The sequence below is a fragment of the Carlito syrichta genome, unplaced genomic scaffold, assembly GCF_000164805.1.
Source record: "Carlito syrichta isolate Samal-C Ts95f unplaced genomic scaffold, Tarsius_syrichta-2.0.1 Scaffold82265, whole genome shotgun sequence".
Classification (NCBI taxonomy): Eukaryota; Metazoa; Chordata; class Mammalia; order Primates; family Tarsiidae; genus Carlito; species Carlito syrichta.
The window spans coordinates 233,172-261,084 of NW_007026361.1; the positions used below are offsets into that span (position 1 = coordinate 233,172).

General features: G+C 34.8%; 1 protein-coding gene across 1 annotated transcript in view; it reads left to right on the forward strand.

The window, feature by feature from the left end:
• The window catches only part of LOC103257990 (disks large homolog 1-like), a gene marked incomplete at its 3' end in the record, with an annotated part of 175,682 nt that overhangs the window by 75,594 nt on the left and 72,175 nt on the right, over window positions 1–27,913 (forward strand). The gene's annotated exons all lie outside the window — the stretch shown is intronic.

The following is a 27,913-nucleotide window of genomic DNA, read 5'->3' on the forward strand; positions in this document are numbered from 1 at the left end:
TGGTTTTGTTAATTTAGTGATGTGTTTTATATAAAGAAAATGAATGTAAAGTTGCCTTAAAAATATGAATGGTTATCTTTATATAAAATATTAACTGGCAGCCGGGCTCAGTGGCTCAGCCTGTAATCCCCTGCCTTTGGAGGCTGAGGTGAGTGGATTGCCTGAGCCCGCGGGTTCGAGACCCGCCTGGGCAGCGAGACTTCATCTCTACAGTAAATAAAAAAATCAGCCAGGCGTGGTAGCGCATGCCTGTAGTTCCGGCTACTTGGAAGGCTGAGGCGGAAGGATGGCCGGAGCCCAGCAGGTCGAGGCTGCGGTGGCCGGGAGCAGCCACTGCACTCCAGTCTGAGCGACAGAGTGAGACTCCAACTCAAAAAAAGAAAAATATTAACTGCCATAAAGAAGTCGTGTTTTTGCATCATTTCTGCATTAGCAAACAACATATGGTTTAAAACCAGTTGAAAGCAGAAAGAGCTCTCTAATGAGTTTAGTATTTGGAGAATAGTTACTTATTCTGATGTATTGTTTTGAATGAGACTTTTATTTTCATTTTTGTGGAACTAAAACTTCTCAGTTGATGATGTGAAGAGACCTCACACTATTAGTTGACTAAATGTTAGTCTGAAAGTATCTTACCCCTTATTAAAGAATAGAGTACCTTCCTGATCACTCAAGGTGTTGTCGTTTTATTTTTCTTTTACTTTAAATTCTTTGTAGTATCAGAGAATTCTTATTTTTATAGTGAGAGCTTAGAAATTTTCTGAAATGCAAAATGAAAATGGTTGTACAAGAAAAAGTACTGCCTTTAGAAACAGATTTTAAGCAAGTTGTTTTAACATTCATATTGGTCATTAAACTGTAAGATTCATGTGCACTGTTTAAATCGCTCAAGCGACATTTTTGTGTTCCCTTGTTAATCCTGTTTTTTCATGTGGAATATACAACACGATGTTTTAGGAAAAGCGTTAAATTTTTAAAATAATGTTATAAAGTTAATCACTGTAAAACATTCTTTTATTTAGGCAAGTCAAACATCCTGTTAAGTCTATAAGATGTTTTTAAAATAGTATCCTTATTATAGAATTCATTTTAATAAGTAGCCTACCATTATTCATAATTAGTTTAGTAGTGTCTGTGAACTTGGAATTCCTTCTCTAACCTTCACCACTTTAACCCACTTTTACAATGCTGTTATATTCATTACAGAATACCATTTGAGGTTCTTGGTTGCCCCCTGGTGGGAAAATGAAGAAAATATTTTATTGAAAGTGTCTTGGTGTGATCATACTTGGTAATTAAAAATAGTTAAATGGACATCTAAGTTATACTTCAGCAATTTAGGAAATCATTACATATTTTTATTTGGAAAATGAGAAGAATGTAGATTATTTTTGTATTAAAAACTTATGTGTACAAAATTTTTAAGGTTGTTTTCCAAAATGTTCGACATTTATGGCAGATAGTGTAGACAAAAGATTATATACAGAAATATAGCTTCTAAAACTATAGTGTCATTGGGTGCAGACATCCTATAATATCAATTTTTTGAACATGGTTTTAAATAAGAAAAAGACTTTAAAATCTTATTTTCATATTGAAATTTGTGACAGCATTTGAGTGGGTTAATGTGTATTTTGTATGAGTAACTTGTATAAGTGTAATTGTGTATGTGGGCTTTATATAAGATAAAAGCTAGGCTTTTTCAAGAACTGTTGTTCATCTAGCTATAATTTTTTGCTGTATCTCTTCATATTCTCAATGTAATTATTTGTTTTTTGCTGTTAGAGGACATTAGGTGGAAAAGTTTGAGGAGCACTGTCCTACAGTTACATAATTGCCCCCATTACTCACTAGTCCCCTTCCTGGGTGAAAAAGTGTTGCAGCATAGATCTGAACAGTACGGTCTATTTACTTCACTTAGCTCTTGCGTGCTTAACGTGTTTGCAAATAATAAATACTAAAATAACAGTGGCTTTAATCAAACGGGCATTTTTCCCCCTCATTATAATCAGCTTGAAAGTATGCAGCTGGCAGCTGCTGACATCTCTGTCCTTCTCTTGGCCTTTACTTCATTGAAAGATACCTGTTGCAGCTCTATTCATAAAGACATGAAGGAGAGGTGGAAAGGAGATAGTTGTGTGGTTTATAAACCTAGTTGGTGTCTACCTTTATTTCATTGATTAAAACTTCATCACACGGACTTTCCTAGTAGTAAGGGAGAGTTGGGAACCTAGTACAATTGGCCCTCTGTACCCATGGGGTTTACATCTGTGGATTCAACCAACAATGTCTTGAAAATATTTGAGGAAAAACATTGTACTGAATATATATAGATTTTTTTTCTTGTCATTATTCCCTAAACAGTACAGTATAACAACTATTTACATAGCATTGACATTATATTAGGTAATATAAGTAATCTAGAGATGACTTAAAACGTACAGGAGGATGTGCATACATTATATGCAAATGCTACAACATTTTATATCAGGGACTTTTGAGCCTTCTCAGATTTTGGTATCTGCGGACAGTCTGGAACCAGTCCCCCATGGATCACAAGGGATGATTGTGCAAAACCAAAGAAAACAAATTGTGTTGGACAAAGCAGCCTATACTGTCTGACTTTATGAGTAAGTACAGTATTTTTACTGAAGTGTGATTAATTTAGAGATGTTACTAGATATCACTAATCAAGTATGTGTCCATTTAGCTGAAATAAAGCAGTAAAGTATAATTGAGTTTCTTCTCGCCCATCTAGTTGGTAAAATAGCTACATAAAGATTTAAATCTAGTTTTTTTCAGTATTTGATTTCTGTTGTATTTTTTAATCCTTTTCTCCTGTTGACTTCTTTGCCCCAACTTTCAGAAGCAGAAGTAAACATTGCAAAAAACTATATCTGTACATACTGAAGTATAAATAGGAGCATGTCCTTTAGGATGCTGCATGGTGTAGTCCCAGACTGCCAAACACCCCAAAAGGAAAGGCACTCTGTCCAAGAAATGACCCAGAGACAATGAATGAGACTGGGCTCTATTCAAGAACTAACAGGGAAGGTCCAGGAGTGGCCTGCTGGACAGGAAGAACTGCTCCTGATTATAAAAGGCACATGGATTATATAGTGTTTTACATAGTGCAGAATGTGGGGTTAAGAGTGAAAAGGAGAAGATTTCTAATGTGTAGTCTCAGATTTTATAGTCAAATTCACCATCATTATTAATCTATAGTGCTGCTCTCTATTTTCAGTTTGATCAGTTTGTAGTTGTAAAATTACGCCTTTTTCTGTTTTCTGCTCTTTGTCATTAACACATTTGCAATTGGCAAATTTTTCACTTTCTTAATACTCAGAGCAGGTGAAAATAAAAAATTCTGAAGGTGGTTGCCACAGACTTCTGTCATTAAGCACCAATGAATGGTCTTTTTAAAATTGTCACCTTTTTCAGTATTTGCCTATTTTTATTCAGATTATAAACCCAAAAAGACGGTCTTCCACAATGAGGTACCATGGATTCATCCAAGGAAAGTTCTTGTTTAGTATACATAATGTTTAACTTGTTTAAAACATAATTTATTACGGGTTCAATTTTGTCATCATCTGCTTGGATTTGACTACATCCTTGGAAAAATGCAAAAACCATAAAATTTATAGGTTTTCTTGTTTCTTGTCATTATTTTTGAAAAGAAAGGTGTCACAATTAACAGACATGTTGTCCAGTAATCATGTACTGTGGTTTTCTTCACTTGTCCCTTCAAAATATTTAATGCTAGAAATGTTTTCATCTCAGACAATAGTATTGTTCTACTTTTTAAATTTCTTTGGATGTTTATATCGGTGGTGCATCTGATCGTAATGCCTGTTAGTTTCGGTTGCGATCATTTCTATAAAATCATCTCCGATAAATAGTCCAACAACTTCATTTATACGTTGAGGATCATTTGGAAATACCTTGACATCTGGATTACCAGTAAAAACTTCTAAGTTTCTTTTTGGATAATATTTTGTCCTTTCAATGTCTGATTTATTCTCACTAGTACTAGATTCACTGTCTTAGAATATCTGCGTTATATTTCTTGGTTTACATTGTGTCATTACATCACTGTCTGTCTCACTATCACTAATGAGTTGATGGGATTCACCTTTGACCTCAGAAATCTCATCAGCATATATTTCTTCATTTTCCATAATTATGGTAAATTATTTTTAATGTTGAAATATGAAAACCCTGAAATATTACAAGTATACAACACTAATCGCAGCAGAATAATGACCAACTTGCAATTTTTACCAACTACGTAAATCAATAACAACATTGCACAGTCAGTATCAGTTATCTCAGTTAACTTTCTCCTTGCCTGACTTCATTTTCAAGCAAAATATGACACATACATGTGACAGTGTTGCAGCATTCAGAAACAGGATTTGCATAGGTGTTAATTCATATCAGCAGCAACCAGGAACAGAATTTGGAATGATGTAAATTCATGTCAGCGGTCATGAATTAGTTAATAGTGGTGTGCAAAAACGAGTTAGCATAACCTAAACTGCTATAATTGAAAAGGCCTGCTTGTGAGACTGGCCCTTGGCTGAAGTGTAGGAACTTAGATTCAGGAGGATTACCACCAACAATAAGAATGGCCCACTGTGCCTAAACTGTTTGTGTAAACAATATTGTTTATGCTGACCACCTCCATCTGGGAGTCTGAAATTTTGTCATGTAGTAGGCAGGGGTTGCCTATATCACCAGACCTCAGGGAAAACTCTGAGCTCTGAGTCTCTAACAGTCTTCACTAGTTGGCAGCATTTCGCATGTGTTGGCACTACTTATTGATGGGAGAATTAGGGGGAATCTTGTGTGACACTCCTCTGGGAGAGGATTCTGAAAGCTTGCTCCTAGCTTCCCTTAGACTTTGCCCCATGTGCCTTTTCCCTTTGCTTTCATCATCAAAAGTCATACCTGTCAACGTGATTCAGTCTCATAAGTACTACTAGCAAATTATTGAACCTGGGAATAATCTTGGGAATCACTTAATGCAGACAGAAAGTTAAAAATTATCCTGACTATATTCAGTGAAAGCTTAATAAAAAAGCTCTACCAAAGACTACTAAAGGGGGATGTCTAAAAGATGATGATTTCTTCCAGATAGAATGAACGTTATTCATATATTAAAAAGTAAATTTCGTCTTTGTTATATGGAAGACCTTAAGAAAGAATAGCAATCATGGGAAAACAATCCTTACAAATATTTAGAATTGCTTTTATCCGCCGTGCCCCCCTCCCCATATAAACTGGTATTGGATTCAGTGAACTCCCTAAATTGTTAAGGTTTGATACAGTGTGGTCTCTTAGTGATATGCATGCTATGTAAAATTGCTTTTATTAAATATTGAGTAAATGTAAACTAATATGTGTGAAATATATCTGTGTAAAGAATTGCTGCATAACACTAAAATTAATAAAAGAATACTACCTATTTCCTGAGAAGTTTTCTGTTTGCTCTCCTCCAGATTCTATCACATTACTTCCTGAGTCAGTAATCATAATTCAGATATCTGTGCTTGGTATAGTCCTTACTTTAAAAAAAAAAAAAAACCTAAACAATAAATAAATTATTTGGTTTTGTATTTTTCTGAATCACTGGGTAATATTGTGGTTATAGTTATTAGAGATTTCATGACTTGTGGCTTTCTCGTTCAACCCTTTGTGATAAATCTTTTTATAAATAGAATAATTTGGTAATTTTAATGTCCAATTATCAGTCTTTTTCTGTTTAGATGTACACATTTCATGACTTTTATTTATTTATTTATTTTGAGTCGGAGTCTCACTTTGTCACCCGGGCTGGAGTGCAGTGGCATGCTTAACAGCCACTGCAGCCTCCACCTGCTGGACTTACGCGATCCTTCCATCTCAGCCTTCCAAGTAGCTGGAACTACAGGCGTGCATCACTATGTCTGGCTAATTTTTTTGATTTATTGTAGAGATGAAGTCTCGCCAAGTTGCCCAGGCTGGCCTCCAATCCCTGAGCTCAGGCATTCCTCTCACCTCTGCCTCCCAAAGTGCTGGGATTATAGGCATGAGCCACCATGCCCGGTTGACATTTCATGTCTTATTTGTAATATCCTTCCATAGCCATAATCATAATAAGTCATAATCTCCTATACACTGTTGTCTTCTAAAAATTTTATAGTTTTGATTTCACAGATATTTAATCTACCTGAAATAAATTTTTGTTTTGATGTAGTATAGTAGTCACATTTAATTTTTTTAATGGATACCCAATTGTCTTAGTTTCGTTTATTGACAAATTATTTTTATTTTCCTAATGATTTGTACTGTCCTAAATTCCCATATGTTTCTGAACTCTTTATTCCACTCATCAGTTTATCTAAACCTGTGCCAATGAACATTATCTTGATTACTATTGCTTTAAAATAATACCAGGTGTAGTAGTTGATTTATATATTTATATGTAATTTTGTATTTTCTGTACAAATGATAATATAATTGTGAAAAATGGCAGTTTTTCTGCTATCATAAAAAATTCCTGTGTCAGCAGTTATATGTATTTTAAGTTTTGATAGTATTAAAATTGCTAGCAAGAAAACTTACTCTCATTTATATTTCCATCTGTATTATTGTTCCTGTTTTTCCACAACTTCATCAAAACTGTTATTAGGCATTTATCAAACAGCTCAGATAAAAATGAGTGGAGAGGATAAAAATCTTTTCATTGTTTATTGACTATTTGTAATTCTTTTTATTTTAAAGTGATAAGATCTCGCTTTGTCACCTAGACTTGAGTGTAGTGGCATAATCATAGCTCACTGTAACCTTAAACTGCTGGGCTCAAATGGTCCCTCTACCTCAGTCTCCCAAGTAACTAGGAGTATAGGAACTCACCATCACACCCAGCTAATTTTTAAATTTTTTGTAGAGACAGGATCTCACTGTGCTGGTCAAGCTGGTTTAAATGAACTACTAGTTCATGTCTGTTGCTCATTTTTCTTTTGCCTTTTAAAAAAATTGATTTGTGAGATTTTATTATATGTTAAAAAGCTGGTCTTTTTTTAATGTAGTTGAGCACTGCCTTCACGAACCTTTCCCTCCCTCAAACTGATAGAATTTTTCTTTTTAAAGGGTGATATAGAAGTCTAAACTTTATGTTTCGAATTTATTCGTCTTTTTGTTTGTTTGTTTTGGATGTTGTTTCCTAGACTTCACCATTCCAAGGATGTAAATAATTTTACCCATGTTTTGTTCAAATGTTTGTGTCAGTTCTTTATATTTAGGTCCGTAAACTAATATGTTAAAAAAATTGTTTTAAGTTATACTGTAGAATCCTGACTTTTTTTCAGATGGCCATTTACCGAACACCATTCAGTAATCAATTCGTTATTCCCCTACTGATCTAAAATATTATTCTTACCACAGTTTTTAGATTTGCATATTTATTTGGTTGTACAGTAAGTCCCCTACGATGGGAATTTTTAAAGATGCGAACATGTGTTTTTCAACAGGGTAGATAGAATTGAATCCAGTAAGGAACCAGAACTTGTGCCATCAGTGTCAGGCATGAGTGAGATTGCAGCTTGCCCACTGTCTCCTGTTGCTAACTATCCTTCAGCTCTGCCATCTCCCACCTCCTCTCTCTCCTCCAGTCAGTAACTCTTCTTGCCTGTTCATTCAATGCCAGCCCCTGTGTGCCAGCTGTTGTGCTGTAGCTGTTGATGTAGTCTAGTAATCACATTTCATTTTTTTAAGTGGATACCCAATTGTCCTAGTCCCATTTATTGGCAAGTTATTCGTATATACTATGGAATGCTATATATATACTATACTGCACTTTGCAGAATACTGTAGTGTAAGATTAAAAATGTTTTCCTTGCAAATCAAAACTACAACACTAGTTAGAATGCCCATTATTAAAAAAATAAAAGAACAATAGATGCTGGTGTGAATGTGGAGAAAAGGGAGCACTTATACACTGTCGGTGGGAGTATAAATTAGTACAGCCTCTGTAGAGAGCAGTATGGAGATTACTCAAAGAACTAAAAGTAGATCTACCATTTGATCCAGCAATCCCACTAGTAGGTATCTACCCGAAGGAACAGAAGTTGTTCTGTAAAAAGACACCTGCACCCGAAGCTCACTTCACAATTACAAAGATGTGGAATCAACCTAAATGCCTATCAACTGATCAGTGGATAATGAAACTGTGGTATATACTATGGAATACTATTCAACCGTCACAAAGAATGAAATAATGTCTTTTGCAGCAACCTGAATGGAATTGGAGAGCATAGTCTAAGTGAACTAACTTAGGAATAGAAAACCAAACACCACATGTTCTCACTAAACTAAGGATATGCAAAGACATAGAGAATGGTGTAATGGACATTGGAGACTCAGAGGAGGAAGAAGGGAAGGGGTAGAAGGACCAAAAAAAAAAATCACCTTTTGAGTACAATATAGACAGGTGGGAGTGGTGGGTATTCAAAGCCCAGACCAAAAACTGTGTCCCCCACGCTATTGAAATTAAAAAACAAAAGTTAAAAAATTTTTTTGTATTATTTGTGTGAAAAGTATTATAAGCCTATGACAGTACAGTACTATAGCTGATTGTGTTAGTTGAATATCTGGACTAACTTTGTTGGACTTACGAACACGCTCAGAATGGAACTCGTTTGTATGTAGGGGACGTAACTACTGTATTGAGGACTCTGTTCTATTGTTCTGTTCAACTGATTTGTCTATTTTTGTGCTATTGTCAAACTTTTAATGATTAAGGCCTTCTAATGCTTCTCTGTCTTTGATAGAATCAGTTGCCTCTTTTAAATTCAGAGTTTTTTGTTGTTGTTGTTTTTGAGTTGGAGTCTCACTCTGTCACCCAGACTGGAGTGCCGTGGCCGCCTCCGGCCACCGCAGCCTTGACCTACTGGGCTCCGGCGATCCTTCCACCTCAGCCTTCTGAGTAGCTGGAACTGCAGGCGCGCGCTACCACGCCCGGCTAATTTTTTTATTTATTGTAGAGATGAGGTCTTGCTGCCCAGGCGGGTCTCGAATTTTCTTGGCTTCGCATATGCTAGTTTTTTTCAGGCAATGATTATCAGTACTCTGACAGGTACTCTAACCCACTCAAATAAAGCTTCTGATTGCAAAAACATTTTTGCAGGTTATTCTCTTGGAAAATTAAAACTATTAAAATATTGGACCTTTATTCAAGAACAATTTGAAGTTTTCTTCATGGAGATTGAGCCCTTTTTGATAATTCAGATTCTCATTTTTATTACTGTTGGGAATGGGATCTTTTCTAACAGATTTATAGGTACTTACTACTTAATCCTTTTTATTGAAGTATAATTTACATTCAGTAAGCTGTATTTGTGTTAAGTGTACAGTTTGGTTAGTTTGGACAGCTGCAAACCACTGTGAGACCACTTCCACAATCAAGATACATATTTCTCTTTTTCCAAAGAGTCTTTTGTGCTCTTTTGCATTTCCCACTAGGGACCTCTGGTCTGCTTTTTCACTAAATTATTTTACTTTTTCAAAAATTTTGTATAAATTGTATATAGTAAGGCTTTTGTGTTTGGTTTCTTTAACTTATAATCCTTTGGAGATTCATTAAGGTTGTTGTTTGTGTCAATAATTTGCTTTGCATTGCAAAGGTATATTCATTGTCTGTACATTTTGTTTATTCACATCTGTTAATGGGCATTTGTATCATTAAGAGTTGATAGCTGTTGTGAATAAAGGTGTTATGAGTCTTCATGTACAGGTTTTTATGTGGGCATATATTTTTATCTCTATTTGATAAATATCTAGGAGTTATTTTTGTATCCTAGATGTAAGAATGGTTGTATTCATATTGCAGCAATATAGAAATCCCAGTTGCTCCATATTCTCACTAATGCTTGTCTTTATCTGCCTCCATGGAGCCCAATTTAGCCATTTTAGTGGGTATGCAATGGTTTAATGGGTATCACATTTTGGTTTTATTTTGTATTTCCTTGATGACTTGTGATGTCGAGCATCATTTCATGTTTGACATTCTTGTATCTTCTTTTGTAAACTGTTACTCGTTGAATTGTGTTATCCCCAACCCCCTAAAAAAGAAATTTTAAGAATCCTGCTCTCCAGTATCTCAGAATGTGACCTTATTTGGGGAGGTTTTTTTACAAAGATAATCAAGTTAAAATGATGTCATTGAGCACTAATCCAGTATAACTAGTATGCTTATAAAAATGGGAAATTTGAACAAAGAGACATAACACAGCAAGAATGCCATGTCAAGATGAAGGGAAAGATTGGACAATCTATAATCCAAAGGAGTGCCAAAGATTGCCAGCAAGCCATTAGAAGCTAGGAAGAAAGGTATGGGACAGATTCTTTTCACAGCCCTCAGAAGAAACCAACAATGCTATCACCTTAATCTCAGATGTCTAGCCTCCAAAACTGTGGGACAATTAGTTTCTGTTGTTTAAGCCACCCAGTTTGTAGTACTTTGCAGTAACTCTAGCAAATTAATATATGAAGTATTGTTTAAGGTTCTTCCTCATTAAAAGAAACTGAATTGTTTTTCTTGTTTTTGAATTGTAAAAGTTTTTGTATATTCAGATTTGAAATCCTTTGTCAGATGTGTTTGTAGCAAATATTTCATTCTGAGGCTTTCCTTTTACTTTTCGTAATGGTGACTTTCAAAGAACAAAAGTTTTAATAAAGCCTCTTTATATAAAAAACTTTAATCATTCTGCCTTTTGTGTTTTACATGGTAAATCTACTCTTAAGTTTGCAAAAAAATTTTCTTCTAGAAGGTCTGTAGTTTTAGACTTTACATTTAGATATGTGAATGTAAATTTTGAATTAATTTTTGTGTATGATGTGAGATATGGTTGGTGTTAATTTTTTTTTTTTTTTTTTGGTAAAGATATTCATTTGCCTTTATGTTGTTTGTTAAAAAGTCTTTTCCTTCCTCCATTGAATGGCCTTGGCACTTTGTTGAAAATCAATTGGGTGTGTGAATTTATTTCTTAAATCTTTATTCTATTCCATTGATATGTCTGTCCACCTATTGGCTGATGCCACACTCTTTGAAATCAGGTAATGTCTTAAGTCTTCCAACTTTGTTCTTTTTAAAATTTGGTTTAACTCTTCTACATCATTTGCATTTCAACATTTTAGAAGCACTTTATTAGTTTCTACAAAAAGTATGCTGAAATTATTATTGAGATTGCATTGAATCTCTAGAACATTAGAAGAAAATGAACTTAAAGTTTTGGCTTCTAATTATTCACTGTTGGTATAAAAAATACAGTTTGATTGATTAACATTGCATCCTGCAACCTTACTAAATTCAATTATTGTTTTAGTAGTCTTGTAAATTTCTTGGTATTTTCAGTGTAAACAATCATGTCATTTGCAAATAGAGACAGTATACTTCATCATCCTTACTGACTTTTATACTTTTTCTTTTACTTGCCTTCTAGCCATGATTAGGACCTCAAGCATAATGTTAAATAAAGTAAGATTAGTTAGTATCCTCTGTCTCTTTGCCTCATCTTAATGTTCAGCATTTTGCCATTAGATATATTAACTGTATAGTTTTCATAGATGCCCTTTATCAGATTGAGATTATTCCTCTGGAATTTTAGTTTGCTGAGAATTTTATCACGAGTTGATATTAAATTGAATCACATATTTTAAATGTGTCTATTGAAATAATTATTTTCTCTTTTTCCCTTATTATCTTAATATAATTATGCTGATTTATTTTTCAGATGTTAAACTAACCTTGCCTTCCTGCAGTAAGTCTATTGGTCATGTTGCGTTATGTTTTAGATCATCTCTTTTATATTCAATTTGCTGTATTTTAAAAAGAATTCTTGTATTTAAGTTAATGAGGGATATTTATCATTTTCTTTTGTAACGTCTGTTGGATTTTAGTATTAAGGTTATGCTTATATTTCATAGTTGGGAAATACTCTGTTTACTGAAAGAATATGCATAAAATTGGTATTATTTCTTATCTGTGAATGACTTTTTTTTTTTTTTTTTGAGTTGGAGTCTCACTCTGTCGCCCAGACCGGAGTGCAGTGGCTGCTCCCGGCCACCGCAGCCTCAACCTGCTGGGCTCCGGCGATCCTTCTGCCTCAGCCTTCCAAGTAGCTGGAATTACAGGCATACGCTACCACACCCAGCTAGCTGATTTTTAAATTTATTGTAGAGATGAGGTCTTGCTGCCCAGGTGGGTCTCGAACCCATGGGCTCAGGCAATCCACTCACCTCAGCCTCCCAAAGGCGCGGGATTACAGGCTGAGCCACCGAGCCCGGCTTGATTTTTTGCATAATGCATGTTACCTTTGTGACCATCTTCGTTATTGAAATATGAAACATTTTTGTCACCCCAAAAGATTTCCTCAAGTCCCTTCTTAATCAGTACCCCAACCCCGTGGCTAACACTTGTATCTTTATATACCTCTTCTTAAAGGTATATACATCTGTGTTTGTGTCTATGTTTTACTATATTATACATAACTATATTAGATCTTGTTCTTAAATTTCTTATACTGTTTGTATTTTTTTGTATCTTGCTTCTTGTATTCAACATAAGGTATGTGAGATCTGTCAGTGTGGTTGTATGTATTAGTTAGGTGGGTTTTTTTGGGGGGGTCACTTCCAGTTTTGATATATTATGAATATAGCTACTATGCACATTTTTACATGTCTTTGTTAAACATAATCACTTGTTTCTTTTGGAGTGAGATTGCTTTGTTGTAGGATAACCATATGTTTACTCTTCAACTAAACAATTTCCAAGGCTGAGTGCAGTGGCTCATGCGTGTAATCCCAGCACTCTGGGAGGCTGTGGTATAAGTATTGCTTGAGCCCAGGAGTAGAAGACCAGCCTGGGCAACATAGTGAGACCTCGTCTCTACAAAAAGCTTTTAAAAATTAGCCAGGCGTAACGGCACATGCCTGTAGTCCCAACTACTTGAGAGACTAACGCAGAGGATCGCCTGAGCTCAGGAAGTCGAGCCTGTGGTGAGCGTGATCCATAAAAATGAAAAGGTCTCCCTCCCATCCCTTTCCCTCAGGTACAGATCTCTTTTCATCAAACACTGAAAGTTATCTGTTTCATGTGCATCCTAGTTTATATATAAGCAGACACGAGCATGGTCTGTACTCTTCTGAACTTATTTTAACCACTTAACACTGTAGCTCTTTCTGTTTCCATATCTGAAGACTTTTCTTTTTATGACTTATTCTACTCTTATTGGATAGGGATGATTTATATGAAAAGTTCATTATTGATGAATATTTAATGATGGATGTTTTAAGTTATTTGTTTTATAAACAGTGCTACAGTGAATAACTGCCTACACATATTGCATTTGTACACATGGAAATATTTCTATAGGTTAAATTTCTAAAAGTAGAATGACCGAGTCAGAGAATATGTTTATTTATAGTACTGATTGAGGTTGTGAAATTGTTCTTTATAGAGGTAGTACCCATGTACACTCCACAGATACGTATGAAAGCACCTGTCTTCCGTATGTCCTCATCAGTATAGTGTGTTATCAGACTTGGATATTTGAGTCTGATAATGTGAGAAGTGATAGCTCAGTGTAGCTTTAATTTACATTTATCTTTCTGAAAGTAGGTAAAAATCTTACTGGATATTTAAGAATTATTTTATTTGTTTTCTAAATTCCTTGGTATTATATTCTTTTTCCATGCACTGGAGAGAGGGCTGAAGAGCTTTGTATCTTTTTCTTAGGGACTTATAGTCTTTATATATGTTTGTCCAACTAATTCTTTGGGTTAAAGTTATGCTTTTTTTCCTAGTTTTTTACTTTTTGACTTCTGGTCAAATTTATCAGTCTTTTTATGGCTTATCCTATGTTACAGTTATATATGTCTTTGAACTCTGTAGTTACAAAAGAATTTTTCTAGAGGAATCATTCTTGTGTTGCTGTGGTTTCATTTTTTTAAAAATCTGTTAACTCATTTGGTTATTACAGCTACCCATTTTTCCCTTTTCTATTTATTGAATGACCTGTCTTTTAACCAATGATATTGAAGATGTAACCTTTATCAAATAGTACAAAATTCTTATTAATATAAGGTCTTGGTTTTCATCTGTGTTTTACTAATCTTTCTGTTCATGCATCAGTAACACCATGTGTTAATCATCAGCTTTTTATAATAGGGTTAAAATTTGTTGAAGATAATTTACGTACTTTACCTCTTATTTGTAGACTTTCTCTTTTTTCTTGCTGGTATTTTACATGAATTTTAGTTACCTCTTTGAATTTCTAAATAAATAAACATTTGAATAATAAATTTTCTGTTGATCTTTTTATTGGAATTATGCAAAAGATAAAATATATAGGTAAACTTAGCAAAGGAATACCTTTAACTTGATTCTTTCTGCCAAGAACATGGTCTGCTTTCTATTTGGTAAAATTGGATATTTGGATACTTCAGTTTTATTAATTCCTGGACATTTTACATTTTTTGTTTCAGTTGTAAATATGGTTGTAAATGTCATCTATTTGTTATTAGTTTAAGTCAGGGGTCAACAGACTTTTCTGTAAAGGATCAGATAGTCTTTGTGGGCTGTCAGCATCTTGGCTCTATGTAGCACTGTATTGCAAAAACAACTGGAAAGCAACCCGAAAGCAACCATAAACAATACATAAATTATGAATGAATGTGGCTGTGCTCCAGGACAGTGTGATTTACAAAAGCAGGCAGCAGGCCATATTTGAAAGTGGTTCAACATGGTTTACAGCACAGTTATTACATAGTTGAATGTAAGCAACTAATATTTCTATATGTTCATTTTCTATCTGAATACCTAACTGAAATGCCTTATTAATATAGTAGTTTTTCTGCATTTCTCTTGAATTTTTCTGGTTTTAACAACAGATCATCTGTAAATTGTAAAAATTTCATTCTTTTCCTTCTAATTTTTGTATCTCTTAGGTTTTTTTTCTTATCTCCTCAGCAATGATAGCAATAGTGGTATTTTTATCTTATTTCTAACTTTAATGTGAATGACTTCAGTGTTTCCTCGTTAATTATGATTAATGGTTGACTTTTGGGTGAATAGAAGAATGTATATCCAGAAAATATGTAATTGAGTTCTTTTAAAAACCTAGAATAAGTACTGATTTTTTTCAAATGTCTTCTTAGTAAGAAGTATCTTTTATCTGGCACTTTACATCATAGATTCATTTATTTGTTTACTTTTCAATAGCATACTGAGGTAGGCAGAATAATGCTTTTCCCATCAGCCCCCTCAAAAGATGTCTGGGTCCTATAGGTAGCCCCTGGAACCTGTGAATATGTTAGTGCATGTGGCAAAAGGAAATTAAAGTCACAAATGGAAATAAGGTTGGTAATCAACTGTCTTTAAGATAGGGAGATATCCTATATTATTTGACTGAGCCCAGTGTAATCAAAAGGTTCCTTAAAAATGGAAGTAGGAATTGGAAAACAGAACCAGGGAGATGACATAATGAAAAGGAATCGACCTGATATTGTTGGCTTTGAAGATGGATGGAGGCAATGGGCTGGCCACCTGCAAGGAACATATATACATAGCCTCTAGAAACTAGAAAGGCAAGGAAACTGATTCTCCCATACAGCCTCCAAAAAATGGATCAGATTTTAGCCTAGTGAAACACATTTTGGGTTTATCAACTATAGAACTATAAAATAAAACTTTTGTGTTGTTTTAAGCTACTAGGTTTATGGTACCTTGTTACAACAGTCACAGAAAAGTTTTGTTCCTGACTTACCATTAATTGTGATATAGGTTTTGGTTTGATTTACGGTAGGACACTGTCCAACTATATGAGGTGGTGGTAGTTGTTTTTAATCAATAATGAATGTTTTTATTTGTTAACTGTTCATTAATATTTTTTTCCTTTTGGCTTGTTAATGAGGTCAGTTATATTACATGATATGTTGATATCTAAGTATTCTGACATTTTAGGAGTGTGTTCTGTTTGGGTTTTAATATTTTGACGTTCTTTCTAATTCTGTTTGCTAATGTTTTATTTTAGAATTTTATATTTACATACGTGAGGTGGATTTCTATTTTTGTTTTTGGTACTTTCTGAGGGATTATGTTTTTGAGAATGTTCTTTTCACTCATGGTTATTGTTTTCTGTGCTTTATCTCATCCAGTCATGGCCAGTTTTGGAAATGTATATATTTCTATAAAATCATAACAACATTATTTTATTTGTTTTGTATTCTATACCACCTCCTCCATCCAGGTTTTATTTCTGGGGGAAGGTGAAGGTAGTAAGTCCCAATATTGGTAAGGCAGACCATTTCTCACATACATAACTTTACTATGTGAAGGTTGAACATTTTTTTTTTTTTGGCATGCTCAAGATGTTTGATGTGTGAAAATTTTATCTTGGCATATCACAATTCCTTCCTTAAAAAGCTTTATTTAGTAATTCTGTTCTCCTTGGGCCCTTAATCCCTCAGCATATGGTGTCAGTGCTTCCAGGGGTTTTTAATTCAATTTTACTCCAAGCAAGTCAATATGGTTGGTACCTCCAGTATCCTAAGGGGGTCCACTGCTCCCTCACAGATGCCAGAATCAGTGGATGCTCAAGCTCCTTATAACATGGTGTAGTATTTGCATTATAATCCGTGCACATCCTCCTGTATACTTTAAATCATCTCTAATTTACTTATAATGCTTAATACTATGCAAATAGTTATTTTTTACTTGTACTGTTTTTTGTTGTTATTATTTGTTATATTTTTTTCCCCTCAAATATTTTTGAGCTGCAGTTGGTTGAATCTGCAGATGTGGAACTCTTGGAAGGTTAACTGTAGTTGAAAGAAATGTTTACTTAGAGAAGTTATCAGTTCTTTTGCAGGTAGCCCATTTTTTGACTAAATTGTTTCCCCCAGGTGTATAGATTGGTTTTTATTCATGTTTGTTGGAGACTGAAACTAAGTATTATTTTAACCACAGGCCATAGTTTAATTGCATCTAAAAATCTTCATCCCAGTTAATGCGTATAATACTTAATTTTATTAACAGACAAATGGAATGGAGGAAATTATACCATAGTTCCTATCACAAACCAGCAGTTATTTTGCAAAGAGCATAGTTAACCTCATTTTAAGACAGTTTGTCTGGAGCTGGCTTAGTCTAAACTAGTCCTGAAACAGCTTTTGTCATGATTGGGAAATGATTCAATCTAATACAGCTGTTATGAGTCTTCTGATTCTATTCCTGCAGCTTCATATTAAACCACTATTGAGAACAAAACCAATAGTGGTTTTTATGCATTTTTGTATTGTAGTTTGATTCACTTGTAATTTTTCCTAAATAAGGGAGCCTAAGCAGTGGGAATAGGATTATAATATTTAACTGAAGATTAGAAAAGCTCTTGGCTCCTGTGTTACCCTGGGAGCAAGGAGTTCTTTGTACTCTAATGTTTAAGAAAATTAAAGACAAGCACCTTCAGGAGGGGCTTTGCCACAGAGATCCATTCCCAGCCCGGCATGACTCTTTGCAGGTGATAGATTCTATTGCCTAAGCTATTTTAGTCATGGCATAGACACGCATATTTTAGTCATGGCATAACGACTTTTACTACCTCTAGCCTGCCTGATTGATACAATTTAATGCCTGTTTTGTTTTCCCTAACAAAGGCCGTTTATTTTAACCTTGAAACTGAGTATAATTTTGCTCTTAAAAGTATACTTTTTTAATTGTTTGAAGATATAAAACATGAGCAAACGATTTTTGAGAAGAAATGTTGTAAATTTCTGTGGTTTTAAATGTATTTTATTGATTCTAAAAGCATGTTTTTCAAATTTTAACCCATTTCACACTTGGAATTATGTATAGTGATGTACTTCACAAATATTTGCTGTGGTTAGTTTTTTGTTTTTTTTTTTTTATTCCCCTGGGGGAGGTGCACCGTTCCTGGAAGTACTGCAATACCAGGCCCATGCGTGGAGTGGACAGAGCAAGCTCCTATTCCAACTCCCTGCTCCAAAAATCCATTTAATATATTGTCCTCGGATAGAGGATGTATCAGATATTAAACTGATAAGAACAGATACTACACTTGATCTTAGCCAAAAGACCAAGAAGCGATATGTGGTTAGTTTTTGTTTGTTTTTGTTTGCCTTTTGGTTGGTACATATAACTAGTGAGACATTTTATAATTATTGATATACTGTATTGGTGAAATATAGTATTAGCTAGTAGATCAGTTTTAGAATTTAAAATGTTGATTTTCAGAAAACTTGGTCTTTGAAAGGGGATGCTGTAATCTTCAGAATTCTAAACTGTTTTTGAAAGTTCATGACACAAATTGTCACAAAGTTTTCCTGGTATTTTATGAAATGGAGGTTTAGCTCTTATGACTAGTAAAATTTTAAACTACAAAATTATTTAAATGAAAAATTTTCTTTCCAGCCCTTTGGGAGGTTGAGGTGGGAGGATTACTTGAGAACAGAAGTTCAAGACCAGCCTGGACAACATAGTGAGATCCCTATTTCTACAAAAACAAAAAAAATTAGCTGGGCATGGTGGTGCATGTCTGTAGTCCCAGCTACTTGGGAGGCTGAGATTGCAGGATGATTTGAGCCCGGGAGTTTGAGGTTACAGTGAGCTATGATCACACCATAGCCTGGGCAACAGAGTAAGACCCTGTCTCTTTAAAAAAAAAAAAGTCTCTACAATAAATTTTTTTTAAAAAGTTAGCCAGGCATGATAGCCAGGCACCTGTAGTTCAATGCAGGTCAATGTTGGGGTGACTGTGAGTGTGCCTCTGCACTCCAGCCTGGGCGATGTAGTAAGATTCCAACTCAAAAAAACCAAACAAACACAACCTCTTATTTGTATGAGATTGTTATAGAACTAGTCATTAAAAAGTTAAGGTTTTTATCTCTTGCAGTCATAATTTTGTATGGTGAGATGCCGTATAACAGTGATAGCCTGTTTCGATCAGTGATAGACTGCACATATGACAGTGGTCCCATAAGATCATAATACCCTATTTTTACTGTATCTTTCCTGTGTTTAGATATGTTTAGATACACCTTAACCATTGTGTTACAGTTGCCTACAGTATTCAGTACAGTAATATACTTTATAGGGTTTGTAGCCATGAAGCCATAGGCTATGCCATATACCCTAGGTGTGTGGTAGGCCATACCATCTAGATTTGTATAAGTACACTCTTACACATGTTCACACAACAATGGAACAATTGCTTGATGATGCATTTGTCAGAATTTATTCCTTCCATTAAGCAACACATGACTGTATTTTAAATGAAGTGAACTCTTAGGCAGGTGGATCAATTGAGGCCAAGAGTTCAAGACCAGTCTTTGCAACATAGTGAGACCCCCCCCCCGGTCTCTAAAAATTTTTTTAAAAATTAGCCAGGTGTATGAGACCAGCCTAGGCAACTTGGCGAGACCTTGTCTTTACAATAAATCAAAAATCAGCCGGGTGTTGTAGTACATGCCTGTAGTTCTGGCTACTTGGAAGGGTGAGACAGAAGGCTCGCCAGAGCCTAGCAGGTTGACGCTGGGGTGGCCATGAACACGCCACTGCACTCCAACCTGGGCGACAGAGTGAGACTCTCAAAAAAAAAAAAAAAAAAAGTTAGCCAGGTATGGTGGCATGTGCCTGTAGTCATAGCTACTTGGGGGGCAGATGTGGAAGTGTAATTGGACCCAGGTCCAGGTGTTTGCCACTCACAGCCAAACTTGAGAGATGAGAGTTGTTGGAAGGAAAGACAGGTTTATTCAAGAACTGGCTTCTTAAGGAGAAGGTGGACTGATGTCCTAAATACCATTTCTAAATTTTAGGCCAAAGAAGATTTTTAGAGGGAAAATTATGTAGGAGTGGTTCTGAGTGCACATTTACATGTCTTATTCCATTGGTTATCTTGAGTTATTGTCCACCTGGAGGCCTGGTTGACATCACTCTGATTGTGGTCAGGTTGCAGGTGAACTACCTTGAGGCTCTTCCTAGGAGAGGGAGAACTCAGCTAGGCCACTATGCCCCTGGAATCTTTAAGAAAGCCTATAGTTAGATAAGCATGCATGTGTTGGTCATAAGATCATGGTACAAGGCAGTGCTAAGGAAGAGAAGAAGGAAGAAAAAAATGTTTAAAGGACATTTTAAAGTTTAAAGGAAAAGGAAAGTGTTTAGAGTACGTTTTAAAGCTTAAATTCTTGGTTGCAAGAGGATCACTTGAGCCCAGGAGTTCAAGGCTGCAGTGAGCCATGATTGTATCACTGCACCACAGCCTGGATGACAGAATGAAGCCCTGTCTCTAAAAAAAATAAAAATAAAGTGAGGTGAATGTTTTGTTTACAGTTATGACTATCATTGAATTTCAACTTTTTCATTTATAGCAACTTACATCATTATGTAACATTTGCATAATATACATTAAAATTTTTATACACAATAAAATACATATTTTCTCTTCCACAGCTCATTAACTCGCTGTCACTTACTACCTTTACGACAGATCTAAAAACGGGTCACACCAGATTATTCTCTGACAGGGAAAACAGTCTCCCCCTACCCCTACACACACACACACACACACACACACACACACACACACACACACACACTCTCTCTCTCTCTCTCTCTCTCTCTCTCTCTCTCTCTCTCTCTCTCTCTCTCTCACACACTTATTTAAAGTGATTATCCCAAGTCCCTTTGAGAAACTGATTAAAGTTGTGAACATCTCTTTGGGAAAAATATTCATACCTCTGTAATTATTTCTTGCACTTTTTGTGGTTTTAGGCAGTTATGCCTCTTGTTTCTTTTTGTGCTTTTAGCATATTGGTCAGGAAGACTAGGAAAATGTTGAATAAGATGATATTGTCTTGATTTCCTCTTTGTAAGACTATTTCATCATTAAATATGATTGCTGGTAGATGCTTTAAAACTTTGTTTTTATTTCTGTATTGTTAAGAGTTTTTCTTCCTCTAAAATCAGGAATGGGTTAAACATTTTGGCAGATGGTTAGATTGTTGTTCTTAAAGTATCTGTTGAGATGATCATGCGAATTTTGTTCTTTGATCTTTTCATGTGGTAAAATATATGAATATATGTCTCTCTTCAAATTGAACCATCCCTGTATTCTTGGGATATATTTTACTTTATGATGTTGGATTCAGTTTGCTGAATTTCCTTCCAAAATACTTTTAATTCATTTTCAAAGTAAGATTGATTTATTGGGTTTTTTTTTCAGTTTCTAAAACCTGATTGTCTAATGAATTTGGAAGCTTTTTATAGTCCAGGAATGCAGGAATTACCTTTTCCTTGATAGAATCTAAATGCCAGTGTAATGCAATTACATTTATTGTCACTAATTTTGTAATTCTTTCCATCTTGCATTTATCATTGTTTTAAACATTCTCTCCCACTTGTTAACTTTTTGCTAATTTCAGGGTTTTTTTTTTTCTTTTCCTGTTTTTTTTAAGTTATACTCTCTTCAAATGGTTTGTGTGTTCTTTCTTATTTCTATACTGTACTTACCTTTGAATTTTAGCAAACATTTAGAATATTCATATCAATATCTAAGTTTTGTCTATCCCCCTATATATAAACACCTACAGGACACACCCAGTACCTCAAGTTTTGTTGAAATTTGGAAATTGGGTTTCAGATTGGTGGTGATTCTGTCCCTCCATTCCTTAACACATAATCCTCATCTGTTTCAGGAATTCACATTAAACCTCACCATTGCTTTTATGTTACTGTCTTGCTGTTTTTCTCAAAATGAAGTATGAGTGTGTTGGGCAATATGTAGTACAAAATATTTATTTTTATCTTCCTACTGAATAAATATTTATAGGTTGAAGGGTAGATAAGGAGATATTTACAAACTAATAATAATTATATTTTCCCAACTGTTTGATATTGATTTTAAAACCTTGTTCTAATGAAATGTTTAGTAAATTTTTGGTTTTGATTTTAGTCATTTTAAATTTTTAACAGTTTTAGAATCTGCATCATTTCTATAGTCAGAAAACTAATTGTTTTTAAAGAAGGGTGTCTGTGCTGGGCATGATGGCTGACGCCTGTAATCCCAGCACTTTTGGAGGCAAAGGTGGGAGGATCTCTTGAGCCCAGAAGGTTGAGACCAGCCTAGACAACATAGTGAAGACTCATCTCCACATACACACACACACAAACACACACCAAAAAAGTTAGCCACACATGGTGGTGTGGGTCTATAACCTCAGCTACACAGGAGGCTGAAATGGGAGGATTGCCTGAGCCCAGGAGGTCAAGGCTGTAATAAGCCATGACTGGATTACTGTACTCAGGCTGTGTGACAGAGTGAGACCCCAACTCAAAAAAAAAAGTGGTTGTTTTTTTTTAAAGAAGGATATCTGAAATTTATCTAACAGTAGTGAAGCAGTAACATAGTCACATTCGAAATTAAAGTAGATTTCAAGTCATGATAGTAAGTAAAATAATGTTATTAATATTATTAGCCAAGATTAATGACAGTGGAAGGTATATACCAAAGATACCAGACTTTAAAACATAAAAAAGGATAAAGAAACATGCTTAGACTGTTCTTACTATAATCATTTTCAAATATTCTTCCTCCTTCATCCCTGTTTCTTCATTGCCACTTTGATTCTTTTTAGTATAAATGTTAGACCATCCTTGCCAGAGACTTTACTTTTGTGCATTCAACTGTATCAGCAAACTGGTTTATAAGAAGCTTTCAGTTTTAGTAGCTGGGTGCGGAGGCTCATGCCTGTAATCCCAGCACTTTGGGAGGCGGAAATGAGAGGGTTGTCTGAGCACAGGGGTTCAAGACCAGCCTGGGCAAATTGGCAAGACCTCATCTCTACAATAAATTAAAAAATTAACCTGGTGTGGTGGCATGTGCCTGTGGTTCCAGCTACTTTTGGAAGGCTGAGGTGGAAGGATCGCTTGAGCCCAACAGGCCAAGTCTGTGATGGCTGTGAAAGTGCCACTGCACTCCAAGCTTGGGCAGCAGAGTAAGACTCCAAGTCAAAAAAAAAAAAAATTTTCAGTTTTAAAAATCTTATGGAAATAGGTTGAGATCAACTTTTAGGTAATAAATATAGATGAATATTGCTATGCAAAGTGATGATGGGCCTGAAAGCTGCTTGGAAATACTTTCTCAAATAATAATTGTAATGAACTCAAGGTTTTCCTTTTTGAGTCATTACAGGTGGAGTATTCCTTATCTAAATTTAGTGTTTGGGACCAGAAAGATTTCAGATTTGGGATTTTTTTTCAGATTTTGGAATATTTGTATATATATAATGGAATATCTTGTGGATAAGACCCAAACCTAAACATGAAGTTTATTTAAAATGTTTCATATACACATTGTACACACAGCCTGAAGATAATTTTATACAACCGTTTTAATAATTTTATGTATGGAACAACATTTTGACTGCAAACATATCTTGAGATCAAATGTGGAATTTTCTACTTGTGGACATTACGTTGATGCTCACAAATTTTTGGATTTTGGAGGATTTCATATTTTAGATTTTTGGATTATGGATGCTCAACCTGTAATAAATAATAGAATTTACTTTGTTGTATTCAGTTTTATTGGCACTACAAGTACCTGGTAACTTAGAAACTAAGAGATTCCCACTGACTGGAGATATGACAGTTTGAGGTTTAAAAAGAATATCTGCAATGGATTTAAACCAATCAAATATGTGTAATTCATCAATTTATAATGATAATTTTTAAATTAAGATAAGTTAGAATTTTCTACTTTAAAATGTTATGTGCCCAAGGTTGGGCAACTACTGCCACTAGCAAATTTCAGGGCATTTTCATCACTTTGGAAATAAATTCCATATCCACTAGTTGTTAATACCCATTTCTTTCTCTCCCCAGTCCTTGATAACCACTGATTTACCTTCTGACTTTAGGGATTGCCTATTGTGAACATTTCATATAAATGGAATTATGTAATTTGTAGACTTCTGTGTCTGACTTCTTTCACTTAGCATCATATTTTCACAAGGTTCTATTTTGTAATATGTATCAATACTTCATTTTTTTCTTATGGTTGGATAATAATGCATTGCATGAATAATACCACGCATTTTACTTATTCATAAATGGATGGACATTTGGGTGGTTTCTGCTTGGAGGCTATTGTGAATACTGCTGCTGTGAACGTTTATGCATAAGTTTTTATGTGAATGAATGTTTTCAGTTTCTTTGAGAGGAATTGCTGGGTCATTTATTAATTCCATGTAATCTTTTGAGGAACTGTTAAACTGTTTTCCAGAATGAATGCACTATTTTACATTCCCATCAGCAGAGTTTGAGTGTTTCTATTTTTCGATGTTCTCAACAACACATAGTGTCAGTCTTTTTCTTTTTAAATTATAGCCATCATATTGGGTGTGAAGTAGCCTCTTGTGGGATTTTTTGCTGCTGCTGTTTGTTTTGTTATTGTTGTTTTTGAGTGAGGTTCATTCTGTTGACCAAGCTGGAGTACAGTGGCATGATCATAATGATCACAGTTCATGGCAGCCTTGACATCCTGGGCCCAGGCCATCCTTCCATCTCAGCATCCCAAGTAGCAGCACCATGCTCAGATAATTTTTTTTTTTTTTTGGTTTGCTTTTTTGTAGAGGTGAGGTCTCGCTATGTTGCTCAGGCTGGTCTTGAACTCCTGGGCTCAAGCAGACTGCCCAACTAGGCCTCCCAAAGTGCCGCACCAGACTGTATCTTATATTTTTGATGTGCATTTCTGTAATGGCTAATGATGCTAAACATCTTTTCGTGTGCTTATTGGCCATTTGTAATATCTTTGGAAAATCTCTGTTTAAATCCTTTGCCCATTTAAAAATTGGATTGTCTTTTTATTAGAGTTTTAAGATTTCCTTATCTATTCTGGATACTAGGTCATTATCAAATATATTATTTGTCAGTATTTTCTCTCATTCTTTGGTTTTTTTTTTTTTATTTTGTTGTTAGTGGTTTTTGATGAACAAAAGTTTTTTTGTTTTGATCAAGTCCAGTGTATCTGTTTTTCTTTTGGTGTTGATGTTTAGATGTCATATTTAAGAAACCATTGCCTGATCCTAATACTTGTGTTTTCTTCTTCTAAGAATCTTATAACTTTTGCTCTTATATTTACGTCTTGATTCATATTGAGTTAATCTTTTTACACAGTGTAAGGAAAGTGTCTAATTTCGTTCTTTTGCATCCAGTAGTTCCAACATCATTTGTTGAAAAGACTGTTCTTTCTCCATCAAATTGTCTTGGCACATATATCAAATATAACTGACACAGATGTAAGGGTCTATATCTGGAATCTGAATTCTGTTTCATCGATCTATATGTCTATATATTTATTCCAACACCTCAGTCTTTATGTGACTTTGTAGTAAGTTTTAAAATGAAGAAGTGCGAGTCCTCCATTTTTTCTTTTTCAAGATTATTTTGGCTTTTCTGGGTCCCCTGCATTTCCATATGAATATTAGTATAAGCTTGTCAATTCCAGGGGGGGTGCACATGGAGGAAATCACCAGGTAGGACTTTGAAAGAGATTGTTTTCAATGCTACACAGGTACATAATTGATCGCCTTAGGAGGATGATAAGGAACCAACTTTTAAATGTCTCGAAAACTAATAGATAAAAGGCATGCATTCAAGTATTTTTCCTGTGTGAACTCTACCAGCAGGTAACCAAGTGGAGGGTGAAGAGAAGTATCTCTGTATATGTGTGTTCCACCACATTAATGAAAAAGAAATATAGAATTAGATTGTCACAATTTTGCAACTTCAAGTAAATGAATTGATTCAGTCATTGAGTATTAAAAGCCGCTAACATCATAAAAAGACGAGACATTGTATGCTTCCTGATGACACCACTTATAGTCTCACCAAAAGAATTGAATATAAGACTAATCAAGTTGTTGCATCCAGCTGCTGATTTGCAGAAAAATACGAAGGACCATGTTGAAGAACCCATGAGCATGTAGTGATTTTACTGGGAACCCCTGTAGGTCAAATGCCTTGAGTTTTTCGTTAATCATAAGGAATAAAAAGGGATCAAAAGAAAATGACAGATTAAAATATAAATTTAAAAACATACTTTTTTTAGTGATTTCTTCCTTTTCAGAAGGAACCATTTTTTGTTTTAATTCCTTTCTGATCCCCCCCCATTATGTATTACATTCTTGGATATGTGTATGTGTGTGTGTACTTACATATGAATATGTGTATATTTATACATACACATACAAATATAATGTTTATACACACATACACTTGCTTTCCCTAAAAATGTTCAAACTGTGTATGTATTTATGTGGTTTTTTTGTTTTATTTTGGGGGGTTTTTTGAGTCGGAGTCTCACTCTGTCACCCAGGCTGGAGTGCAGTTGCATACCGGCCACCATAGCCTTGACCTGCTGGTCTCAAACAATCCTTCTGCTTCAGCCTTCCAAGTAGCTGGAACTGCAGGCATGTGACACCATGCCCAGCTAATTTTTTGATGTAGTATAGAGATGAAGTTGCGCCAAGTTGCCCAGGCTGGTCTCGAGCCTATGGGCTCAGGCAGTCCTCTCACCTCAGCCTCCCAAAGTTTTGGGATTATAGGCATGAGCCACTGCATCTGGCCCTCTATTTATATTTTAATTCAGTTTTTAATATTCTTATGTAATATCAAACTATATTATCGTTTTTACTTATAAAATATGTATATATATACTGTAGTTTTAAAACATGCTTGTCTCATTCAATAATCTGTATCTTCAGCTTTTCCTATTAGAAGAAGTAGATTTTTCTTCAATTTAATTTCTACATGATACTCCCTAGGATGGAGTACTACAGTTAATTTAGCCATATTTTAGTCAATTGATAGGCAGTCTGTTTCTAGTTTTTCTTTATTTCAGTCTGCACTGTAATGAATATCTTTGTACATGTAACTTTCCCTAAAGTACGTACTAAGTTGTAACTATGGAGTTTCAAAAGATGGTACCAAATTTCCTTCTTTATCACGTCTACAACTAAGATTACATAGATTTTTGCATCCACTCAACTGAATAAATAAACTGTGTTAGGTTATATAAATAAAGTTAGAAAATTATTTTCTTTTTTTTTCCCTAAATTTTCTTTGTAGAGGTGGAGTCTTGTTATGTTGCCTATGGTGGTCTCAAACTACTGGACTCAAGCATTCTTCCCTCCTTGACCTCCCAAAGTGCTGGGATGACAGGCATGCCTGGCCCTTTTTATTGGTTTTGAAAATAATTGAGGTTACTTGTAAAAACATTATTCTTATGTTAAATAAACTAGCTAATGTTGCTGTAAGCCAGATTGTTTTCCTTGTAATTGTACCATCTCACAGAAAGATGTTGTTTCAAAGGTGATACAGGAGTAACTTTCAGCAGTCAACTCCATTTTTTTTTTTTTTTAATTTACAAATACACATTTTTTTTCTATACAGACAACAAATATTTGTGCTCCTCTTTGATGGTGTCTCTAAGATTAATTCCTAGAAGTGGAATTACAGGGTCAGGATGTGGAAACATTTTCAGGGCTTTTGAAATATACTGCCAGATTGCCCTCTAGAAAAAGACCTCTCCCACAAATGTGATGATCTATGCCCATTTCTCTGAATGCTTCAGTTGTATTTTTTGCTGACTAAAGAAGTTGAGGTTTTTTTCTTTTAAGTTTATGGATCCATCTGTATGCTTTCTAAAATACTTCTTTCTGTTTGCTGACTTTTAAAAATCATGTATAAGAATAGCTTATAGTGGCATATAATCCTTTATTTATTATTGAACATTTTTTTTCTATTATGCCTTGTATGTTCATTTTCTTTATGATTGGGCAATGGGAAAGAGAA